At 45.5% G+C, this 12,333-nt stretch overlaps 1 protein-coding gene across 4 annotated transcripts in view; it reads right to left on the minus strand.

Annotated features, from left to right (window-relative positions):
* SMPD4 (sphingomyelin phosphodiesterase 4) overlaps nt 1–11,740 on the minus strand; it is a 38,843-nt gene extending 27,103 nt beyond the window's left edge. For 2 of the 4 annotated variants that reach the window (XM_060785241.2, XM_060785238.2), the window contains exon 1: nt 11,652–11,740. The gene's annotated coding sequence lies outside the window, so the exon portion shown is untranslated. The remainder of the gene's footprint in view (nt 1–11,651) is intronic. The other 2 variants (XM_060785242.2, XM_060785239.2) reach the window with 2 other exon arrangements.
* Between the last annotated feature and the right edge of the window lie 593 nt (nt 11,741–12,333).

Genomic DNA, 12,333 nt, shown 5'->3' on the forward strand with positions numbered 1-12,333 from the left:
GATTCCCAGGGTAATCACCCCAAAACCAAGCCAGTATTAACAGATGGGCATGTTCGGTCTGTGTGCCAAGTTTGGTTCACATCATTCGTCGGTTGGATTCAGTGCTCTCTGGTTAAGGGTGACTACAACTCCCGGATTCCCAGGGCAATCACCCCCAAACCCTGCCAGTATGCACAGTTGGCCATGTTGGGGCTCTGTGCCAAGTTTGGTCCTGATCTGTCGTCGTTTGGGTTCAGTGCTCTCTTGATGTGCATGAACTACAACTCTTCAAAATGAAGGTCAATTTCACCCAAGCCCCTCCAGTATGTTCAGTTGGTCTTGGGGCTTCTTTGTGCCAAGTTTGGTCCTGGGCCATTGTCGGTGGAGGTCACAATTTCCTGGATGAAGGTGAACTATAACTGCCATAAATCAAGATCAATTTTGCCCAAATATCTCCCGTGTGTTCTCTTGGTCCTGAGGAGTTTGTGTGCTAAGTTTGGTCCAGGTCCGTCATTTGTGGGGGTCGCAATGTTCTCTGGAAGTGGGTGAGGGTACTGTAAATCCCATCATCCGTGGTCCATCCTCCCCCTAGCCGCTAGGAGAGATCATCCGGAGTGTTGGAGTTTGGTGTCAAATTTATGCAGACACCCAACTCTATTACTTCTTTCCACCTAAAGCCAAGAATGCTGTTCTGATCCAAATCAGGTGTCTGTCATCAGTGATGGACTGGATGGGGGCCAACAAGCTAAACCACAAGACAGAGGTCCTCCTGGTCAATCGTAAGACAGCTCAGAGTGTGGAGTTTCAGCCCCTGCTGGACGGGGTCACACTCCCCGAAGACACAGGTTTGCAGTCTGGAGGTGTGCCTGAACTCATAGCTGACCTTGGAACCCCAGGTGTGGGCGATGGGCAGGAGCACTTTTGCGCAATTAAAACTTGTGCGCCACCTGTGCCCATAACCTTGAGACGCAGAACCTGGCCATGGTAGACCATGTTACATCCTGATTGGACTACTGCAACGCCCTCTACATGGGGCTGCCTTTGAAGATAGTTTGGAAGCTTTAATTAGTCCAAAGATTGGCAGCCACGTTGCTAACTAGAGTGCTGTTCGGGGAGCAAACAACTCCTCTGTTATAGTAGCTCCACTGACTGCCGGTCTGTTTCTGGGCAAAATACAAAGTGCTGGTTATTACCTATAAAGCCCTAAACGGTTCGGGCCCAGACTATTTTAGAACCTGCATCCTGACTTACAATCCCATTAGGCCCCTGCAATCATCTGAGGGGGTCGTCCTCTCAATCCCACCTCCATCCCAAACATGGCTGGTGGGCACAAGAGAGAGGGCCTTCTCTGTAGTTGCTCCAGTCTCTGGAACGCCCTCCCTAGTGAACCGAGAACAGCCCCTTCCCTCCCCTCCTTTTAAAAATATCTTAAAACTCATCTATGCTCCATACCCTATAGAAGAGATGAATATTGAAGAAGAAAAAACACCCTCTCCTGAATGCTTTCTTACTTAAGGGATAACACGCTGTTGGGCAGCATTTCTCAACCTGGGGGTCAGGACCCCTGGGGGGTCACGAGGGGGTTTCAGAGGGGTCATTAAAGACCATCAGAAAACATATATTTCTGGTGGTCTTAGGAACCCCTTTGGCAGAGAAGGCTGATGATCTCTCCGCCTATCCTTCTCTTCCTTTGTGGAAACAGATGGCAAATCCTCCCACCAAAAGTCCTCCTCTGTTGTGATTGGCCAGCCTCTCAACCAAGGAGAAGGCTGTTTCTTTGACTCCAAGCAGGGAAGGGGAGAGCAGGTATGCTCAGCGCATGGCAGCATGGTGCACATGTGGGGGCAGGGAAGAGAGTGCGAGGCCGAAGGGAGGCTTGCGTGAGCAAGTCCTTTCAAGGCATGGAGATTCCGTGTGGGAAGTTTGGCCCAATTCTATCGTTGATGGGGTTCAGAATGCTCTTTGGCTGTAGGTGAAATATAAATCCCAGCAACTACAACTCCCTAATGTCAAGGTCTACTTTCCCCAAACACCACTGAGTATTCGTGCTAAGTTTGGTCCACAGCCATCATTGTTTGAGTCCACATTGCTCTCTGGATGAAGGTGAACTACAACTCCAAAACTCAAGGTCAATGCCCATCGAACCCTCCCCAAGTTTGGTTCAATTTCATCGTTGGTGGAGTTCAGAATGCTCTTTGATTGTGGGTTAACTATAAATCCCAGCAACCACAACTCCCAAATGACAAGATCAATCCCCCCTCCCCACCAGTATTCAAATTTGAGCATATCGGGTATTTGTGCCAAATTTGGTCCAGTGCACGTAAATACATTCTGCATATCAGATATTTACATTACGATTCATAACAGTAGCAAAATTCCAGTTATGAAGCAGCAACCAAAATAATGTTATAGTTGGGGGTCACCACAACATGAGGAACTGCATTAAGGGGTTGCGGCATTAGGAAGGTTGAGAAACACTGCTGTAGAGTCACTTTCATACTTATATGTTCTATCTCTAGATTCCATCTGAACAGTACTTGCTTACTGCACTTTAGGAAGCCCAACCATCATCTCTCCCATAGAGCTTATTTTATATGTCCTTTTAATTATGATCTGTATTTTATTGTTTTATGTTATGTTTTTGTACCTTTTAATTATGATTTGTACTTTATCGTTTTATGTTGTGTTTTTATGTATATTTGCTTCTGTTTTTATGATTGTATACAGCATCAAATATTTGCCTTTTGTAAATATAAACCGCACGGAGTTCCTCCAGGGAAACAGCGGGTTAGAACTAAAATTTTGTTATGATGATGACGATGCTGATGATGATTATAGAGTGGCAACCAGTGCTGGGAGGGGTCACACTCCCCATAAGAATGCAGGTCTACAGTTTGGGGGTCCTCCTGGACTTGGCACTGACTCTGGAAGCCCATCTGTTGGCATTGACTGGGAGGGCTCTCGCACAATTAAAGATTGTGCGCCAGTTGCACCTGCACCTTGGGAAGTCAGACTTGGACACAGCAGTCCATGCTCTTGTTACATCTCAATGAGATTACTGTAATGTGCACACCGCACACTGCACTTACTTTATAATCCTACATACCTCCTGCCACATCAGCACTTTTAATTTTGTACCCATTACTCTGGCCCGGCCCAATTTTATAGTGTCTTGATGTATTGTTTATTGTTTGTTGTTATACTGCTTAACTGTTTTTAATTTGCTTTAGGTATTGTATTGCTCTATGGTGTTTTGAGGCCTTGGCCTATGTAAGCCGCATTGAGTCCTTCGGGAGATGCTAGTGGGGTAAAAATAAAGTTATAATAATATAATAATAATAATAATAATAATAATAATAATAATAATAATTGGGGCTGCCTTTGAAGACTGTTTGGAAGATCCAAGTGGTCCAACGGGCAGCAGCCAGGTTGCTCATCAGAGCGGCGTACAGGGAGCATGCAACCCCCCTGCTGTGTCAGATCCACTGGCTGCAGGTTTGCTACTGGGCACAATTCAAAGTGCTGGTTTTAGCATATAAAGCCCTAAACCAGTGGTTCCCAACCTGTGGTCCATGGACCACCAGTGGTCTGCAATAACTAAAATATGATCCATGGCCTCATCATTACAACACCATTGAAATGAGAGAAACTGAGCTTGCGAAACCCTCTTATAGTGCCAAGGCAATAGGGATGTCGGGAGGGGAGAGGCTGATTGCCCAAGAAAGGTGCAACAACAAGCCTCCTGACTGCTGCTTCTCCTCCTCCCTCCCCCTGAGCGGAGACGTTCCATGTAGGTATGCCTTGGTGTCTTCATTTTTAGGCCTGTTCCTGGGGTTATTTGGTGTGCTGATTCAGAAAATGTCATTGGATAGATCACATCCACTCTAGATTATTAAATCCGGTTTTCTGTGGGCGAGCAGATGACGACTACTGGATGGCATATGTTTTGTATCAGAAACTAGAGCTGATGTGGTCTATCCAATGACATTTTCTGAATCAGCACCCAAAATACCCAAACCAAATCTAACGTTGACCAAAAACCGATTCGTAACCCTTTTAGGTACAAATGTTGGAGAGTGGTCCCTGGTCAAAGTGGTCTCTGATCAAGTGGTCCCTGGTCAAAAAAAGGTTGGAAATGGCTCAACTTGGCTGTCCAAACGTATCTCCCCCTATGAACCACCTTGGAGATTCAGATTGTCAGGGGAGGCCCTGTTCTCGGTCCCGCCTTCTTTACAGGTGCAGTTGGTAGGGACGAGAGACAGGACCTTCTCAGCTGTGGCCCCTCGTCTATGGAACTCCCTCCTCAGTGATATCAGGTCAACCTCCTCCTTCCTAGTTTTTTTTTTAAAGTAAAATCCTGGCTTTGGAAGCAGGCTTTTGGCAAGTAGTATAATTAAAGTGCAATAGACTCTCAAGGAACCGACAGAAGAAGCAACCTAGACTTTGGGATTGGTGCTATGTATTACAGGTTTTAAATTCTTTTAATTTGTATTTATATGTCCATTTGATTTTAACTGGTTAATTGTGATATGCATTATTTGATTCCTGTATAATTGTGACATTAAATTTTGCCCACATTTGGAAGCCGCTCTGAGTCCCCCTCAGAGGCAAAGAGAGTGGGGTAGAAATAAAGTAAAAAAGTTAGTAACAACACAATGTAATCTATATCTATACACACAATATTGAGACAAATGTTTTTAATGTTTATGTATGCATATAATGAATTCACGTCCTGACATTGAATGTTTGTAGTTTGTATGTTGTGCTCCACCCTGAGTCCCCTTTGGGGTAAGAAGGGCAAAATATAAATGTTTAAAATAAATAAATAAATAAAGACATATAATTAAAATTAAAATGTGTGTATATGTGTTTTTGGCAGAGGTGTCCACTTACACAGATAGTCTCTGGCCTCCACAAACAGGCTATAGTTCCAAATCCCGTATAGACTACTGCAACGCTCTCTACGTGGGGTTGCCCCTGAAGACTGCCCGGAAGCTGCAATTAGTCCAACGAGCGGCAGCCAGATTACTAACAGGAGCGGGGTACAGGGAGCATACTACTCCTCTGTTGCGCCAGCTCCACTGGCTGCCAAATAGCTTCCGAGCACAATTCAAAGTGCTGGTGTTGACCTATAAATCCCTAAACGACTCTGGCCCAGTTTACCTGTCCGAACTGATTCTCCCCTATGAACCATCAAGGTTGGTAAGATCTTCTGGAGGGGCCCTGCTCTCGATCCCACCATCTTCGCAATCGCGTTTGGTGGGGACGAGGGACAGGGCCTTCTCAGTGGTGGCCCCTCGGCTCTGGAACTCTCTCCCATTGGAGATTAGAACTGCCCCTTCCCTCCTGACCTTTAGAAAGTTGATGAAAACCTGGCTTTGGAATCTGGCATTTGATGAGTGAGACAATGGCTTTTGACCACACGGACGGATGGGGTGAATAGTGATTTTTATGCTAACGACTTGGCTTTATATAATTATATGATAGTACTTTAATGTGTTTATATTAGTGTATTATTGATGTGATGTTTCTAAACTATTGTGTATGAACCCCTTGTTGTAAACCGGCCTGAGTCCCTCGTTGGAGGTGATAAGACCGGTATATAAAACTTCTAAATAAATAAATAAATAAAAAATGCTGAGAAGCCTACAAAGCCACATCCTCCAAGGACACTGCAGGTTATAGTGAGCACCATGAACATGTAGCCCAACCCCTGCCAATGTCCTCCCCAAACACCATCCACCCAAGGAATGCTTTCTTTTGGGGACCATTTCAGATGTTGTGTTTTCCTCCAGAATGGACACCCCAGGGTTCCTTTCTCTCTCCAAACTTGCATGACCACGCTCACTGCCTTTCACTTAAATCGTTCATGCCCATTCCTATGGCACACAGCAAACCGGAATTGATCAGCAACTAAAGAGGTTTGGAAATAAATCGCCTTAATTTAGAGGAGTTGTAGTTCACCTAAATCCAGAGAGCACTGTGAACCCAACCAATGATGAATGTGGACCACACTTGACACAGATTATGGGATTTGCAGTACCTTCACTCAGTTCCAGAGACCACTGCAACCTCCATGAATGACAGACCTGGACCAAATTTGGCACACATTCCCCCCCCCCCCCATAACCCACTACATGTCCCAGTGCGATTTGAGGGAGGATGCACCACAGACAATGGGATATACAAACTTGGCATACAGATCCCATGATCAAGAGAACATACTGCAGATGTTTGGGGGAAATTGACCTTCATGGGAGTTATAGCTCACCTGCATCCGGAGCAACTGTGACCTCCACCAACAATGGACTGGGACAAAGCTCGACACAGAGAAGCCCCATGACCAACTTAAAATACTGCACGGGGTTGGGCAAATGGATCTTGATGTTGGTAGTTGTAGTTCACACTTATCCAGAAAGCAATGAACTCAGCTGACGTCAGATCTGCACCAAACTGGGCACATAGACCCAACATGGCCAACTGTGCATACAGGTGGTCTTTGGGGGTGGATGACATTGGCTCTGGGAATTGTAGTTCACCCTTATCTAGACAGCCTTGCACCCAGACGATGTCACATCTGGACCACACTTGGCACACAGACCCAACATAGCCAACTGTACATGCAGGTCTGGTTTGGAGGTGATTGTCCTTGGATCAGGAAGTTGTAGTTCACCCTTATCTAGAGAGCACTAAACCAATTTGACTATGGATCTGAACCAAACCTGGCACACAGACCCAACATGGCCAACTGTGAATCCAGGTGTGGTTTGGGGGTCAAAGACCTCTGATCTGGGAGTAGTAGTTCACCCTTATCCAGAGAGCACTGAACTCAACCAACATCAGATTTGGACCAAACCTAGCAAACAGACCCAACATGGCCAACTTTGAATACCGGTGGAGTTTGAGGTGAGTGGCCTACGATTTTGGGAATTGCAGTTCACCCACATCCTTATGCATTTTCTAATGGGAGCTTTCATTAAAAAAAAAACAGGAAGAAATAGAGCTACAAATTACCAAAATGAGATTACCTAACACTCCAAAGCAAACACTGCCTTTCTCAAATAACTGGGGCCAACATAACATACTGGAGGAGTTGGGGGGGGGGGGGGGGATGACCCGCCTGTAGTTCACCCTGCATCCAGAGATATTACCAAACTTCCCAAAACAAACAATACCTTTCTCAAGTAACCCAGACATCACATATGTATGTGGGTATGCGGGCACTTTCCTATTGACTCCCACTTCCACAGGCCACTGCAACAACCATGAATGACTGACCTGGATCAAACGTGGCACACAGAACCCACATGACCCACTTTGTGTCATGGTGTGGTTTGGGGAAGATGGACCACGAATGATGGGATTTGCAGTACTTTCAATCGCTTTGGCCCCCTCAAACCACTGCGACCTCCATCTATGATGGATCAGGACCAAACTTGGAACACAGACCTGCCCCCCATGACCTACTCTACGTCCTGCTGCAGTTTGGGGGAAGACGGACCAAGGATGATGGGACTTGCAGTACTTTCACTCACTTCCTGAGACCACTGCGACTGCATCCAGAGGAACTGTGACCCTCACCAACAATAGACTAGCACCAAACATGGCACAAAGAAGCCCCATGACCAACTGGACGGGAGTTGTAGTTCACCATTATACAGAAAACACTAAACCCAGCCAACATCTGATCTAGACCAAACTTGGCACATAGCTTCAACAAGGCAAACTGTACATACAGATGGGGTTTGGGGTGATTAATCCTGGCTTTGGGAGTTGTAGTTCACCCTTATCCAAACAGCACTGAACCCAGTTGACATCGGATCTGGACCAATCTTGGTACACAGACCCAACATGGCTAACTATTAATTCTGGTGGGGGTTGAGGGTGACTGACCTTTGCTCTGGGAGTTGTAGTTCACCCTTATCCAAAGAGCACCCCAAAGGTACTCCCTCAACTAGCAATGAAGGTGATAGCAAGCGACATGAACATGTCACCCAAACCCTACCAATGTCCTCCCAAATACCATACTGATCACAACTCAAGGAATACTTTCATTCAGGGACAATTTCACCCTAGATTTGACATGTTTCTTCCACCACAGGCAGCCATCCCAGGGTTCCCTGTATGGAATGTGCACGACCCCACCCACTGCCTCTCCTTAACCCTTTCCTGCCCTGTCCTATGGCACACAGCAAACAAGAGGAATTTATTGTGGTAAGGTTTGGGGGTGATAGCCCTGGGAATCTGGGAGTTGTAGTTCACCCTTATCCAGAGAGCACTCCCAGCCAACAACGGATCTGGACCACATTTGACACACAGACCCAACATGGGCAACTGAAAAATGGCAGGGTTTGGGAAGAACTGAGCCATGATTTAGTTCAGCCGCACCAACTGAACCCAACCCACATTGGACCTAGACTAAACTTGGTGCACAGACAAACAAAGCAACTATTTAACCTCAGCAGGCTGAAAGCCAAAACAAGGGCACAACAACATCTGTTATAGAACTCCAATATGCTGATAACGTAGTCTGTGCAAGCCACTCTAAACACCTTTGCAGTAGCATATGAGAAGCTTGGCATTTCACTGAACATTGAGAAAACCAAAGTGGTCTTCCAGCAGGCACAAGCCAATCTGCAATGCCAGAAATACAGCTTAATGGTGCAAATGTTGACCATTTCTGCTACCTTGGCAGCCACCTCTCCACAAAAGTCAATATTGACACTGAAATACAGCACTGCCTGAGCTCTGCAAGTGCAGCATTTTTCCAAATGAAGCAGAGAGTCTTTGAGGATTGGGGCATCCGCAGGGATACCAAGGTGCTTGTTTATAAACCTATTGTCCTCCCAACCCTATTACATGCCTGCAAAACGTGGACTGTCTACATACGCCACACTCAACTCCTGGAACAATTCCATCAGCGTTGCCCCTGAAAAATCCTGCAAATCTCTTTGGAAGAAAGGCGGACAAATGTCATTGTGCCGGAAGAAGCAAACACCACTAGCATTGAAGCAATACTTCTACTCCATAAACTCCGCTGGACTGGCCACGTTGTCCGAATGCCCGATCACTGTCTCCCAAAGGAGTTACTCTACTCTCAACTCAAGAATGGAAGACGGAATGTTGGGGGACAGGAAAGGAGATTTAAAGATGAGCTCAATGCCAACCTTAAAAACTGTGACATTACACAGAGAACTTGGAAGCCCTGGCCCTTCAGTGCTCTCTACTTGCAGCTCAGCTGTGACCAGCAGTACTGTGGAATTTGAAGAGGCACGAATGGAGGGTGAAAGGGAGAAACGTGCCAAGAGGAAGGTACATCAAGTCAACCCCGACTGGGACCACCTTCCACCTGAAAACCAATGTCCTCACTGCGGGAGAACATGTGGGTCAAGAATAGGGCTCCACAGTCACCTACATACCCACTGCCAGGACACCGCACTTGGAAGACAATCTTACTCATACGACGAGGGATCACCTATAAGTAAGTATGCATGCATGCATGCATGTATCTATGTATATAGCAGCTTTCTGAATGGCTCCCACTTGCACAGGCCACTGCAACCCTCAGAAGTGACGGACCTGGACCAAACTTGGCACACATAACCCCCATGACCCACTTTACCTCCTGGTGCGGATTGCAGGAGGAAGAACCACAGATGATGGGATCTGCAGTACCTTCACATAATCAGGTACCCAAAGACCACTGCGACCCCCACAAATGAGGGACCTGGACCAAACTTGGCACACAGATGCCCCATGACTCACCTCACATCCTGGTGAAGTTTGGGGGCGAATGGATCACAGATGATGGGATATGCAGTACTTTCAATCTCTTCAGCTCCCACAGACCACTGCGACTCACACTAATGACAGATCAGGACCAAACTTGGCACAAAACCTCCAATGACCCACTTTAGGTCGTGGTGCAGTTTGGGGGTGGATGTCCCATGGATGATGGGATTTGCAGTACTTTCTATTGATTCAGCTCCCACACACCACTGTGACCCCCAACAATGACGGACTGGGACCATACTTGGCACACAGAGCCCCCATGGCCCACTTTGCATCCTGGTACAGTTTGGAGGAGGACGCACCATAGATGATGGGATTTGAAGTCCCTTCACTCACTTCAATACCACTAGGACCCCCTTGAGGGATGGACCTGGACCAAACCTGGCACACATGCCCCCTATGAAACACTTTACATTATGGTGAGTTTTGGGGGGAGGGTGGACCACAGATTATGGGATTTGCAGTACCTTCACCTGATTCAACTCCCACAGACCACCTCTACCCCCATGATTGTGGGACCTGACCCAAACTTGGCACACAGATGCCCCATGACGCACCTCACATCCTGGTGAAGTTTGGAAGAGGATGGACCATGGATGACGGCATATGCAGTACTTTCAATCACTTCAGCTCCCACAGACGACTGCAACTCACAATAACGACAGATCAAGACCATACTTGGCACACAACCTCCATCCCATGACCCACTTTATGTTCTGGTGCGGTTTGGGGAAGGACAGACCACGGATGCTGGGATTTGCAGTACCTTCACATGATTTGGCTCCCACAGACCACTGCAATCCCCATGAACAATGGACCTCCTGGACCATATTTGGCACACAGACGCCCCATTATCCACTTCACATCCTAGTGCTGATAGAGGTATTATGGACCACAGATGATGAGATTTGCAGTACCTTTACCCGATTCATCTCCAACTTCAACAGCCCACTGAGACCCATACAAATGATGGACCTGGATGAAATTTGGCACACAGAATCCCCATGACCAACAGAACAGAAGTTTGGGGGACACTGACATCCAGAGAAACTGCGATCTTCACTGCCAATAGACCGGTACCAAGAAGACCTATTATCAACTGAACATACTGCAGGGGTTTGTGGGCATTTACCTTGATTTTGGGAGTTGTAGTTCACTCTTATCCAGAGAGCGCTGAGCCTAGCTAACGTCAGATCTAAACCAAGCGTGGCACACAATCCCAACATGGGCAACTGTACATACAGGTGGGGTTTGGGGGTAATTGACCTTCGCTATGGGAGTTGTAGTTCACCCTTATCCAGAGAGCACTGAATCCAGCTGACTTTGGATCTAGACCAAATTTGGCACACACTCAACATGGCCAACAGAACATACGGGCCATGCTTTTTATTGGGTGGGGGGGGGGTGTAGTTCATCCTTATCCAGAGAGCACTGAACCCAGTCAACATTGCATCTGGACCAAACAGATCCAACATAGCCAACTTTGGATAGAGGTGGGGTTTGGGGAGGATTGACACACGATTTTGGGAATTATAGTTCACCCAAATCCTTATGCATTTTCCAATGGGAGCATTCATAAAAAGCAAAAGGAAAGACTGGCATTTTTCTATTAAATAGCGTCACACATTATCAAACTGATAGTAGCACACTTGGCAAAACAAACAATGCCTTTCTCAAATAACCCGGGCACCTCCGGGTTCCCAAGCTAGTAATATATAATACTAAAATTGTGGTATGCTCATAATATATTATATATAATAATAATGTTAATAATAATACAATATTACTAATAATAATACAATATAATAATATAAAATACTAAGATTGTACTATTCTCATAATATATTATTTAGACATATAACACTAATAATAATTTTCACCTCAATGGCTGCTTCTCCTCGTTCCCGCCGCCGCCATGTTTGCTTTCCCTCTGTGACGTCACAGAGAGGGCGAGCCGAAGCTTCAAAACCTTCAAGTGCGCAGGCGCAAACTAAACGGCGGGCGGTTTGAGACGCCTCAGTCCGCAGACGCGGGCAATTCACAATGCCTCCACGCGCAGGCGCGACTTCAAATTCTCAACTGCGCAGGCGTCACCGCTGGAACAAGTTATAAAGTTTCAGCGCGCAGGTGCAGCTCCTACCGGACTGAAGCGCATGCGCAGTAGCCCTTGCTAGGCAAAACCTTGCTAGGCAAAATAAAGCGCCATTATTACATCATTTCATATTTATTTATATATATAATTTAATACATATATATAATTAAATGTCATAATGTATATTCAAATTATATATATTAAATTGTGTAATATATATTTAATATATATATATATATATATATCATATATATGTAATATATAGGATGTATGACTTTCTATAGTACTTAATTATTTAATATATAGTTTATTAAAATATATTGTATGCCTTTCTATAGTATATAATATATGTAATATAAAAATTGATATATAATTATATATATATTGTATGTTTCTATAGAACTTAATTATGTAATATATATAAATACATTAAGTTATATATTAAAACTGACAGGAGTATATCTTTAGTT

Source organism: Anolis sagrei, chromosome X (genome assembly GCF_037176765.1).
Source record: "Anolis sagrei isolate rAnoSag1 chromosome X, rAnoSag1.mat, whole genome shotgun sequence".
NCBI classification, from domain to species: Eukaryota; Metazoa; Chordata; class Lepidosauria; order Squamata; family Dactyloidae; genus Anolis; species Anolis sagrei.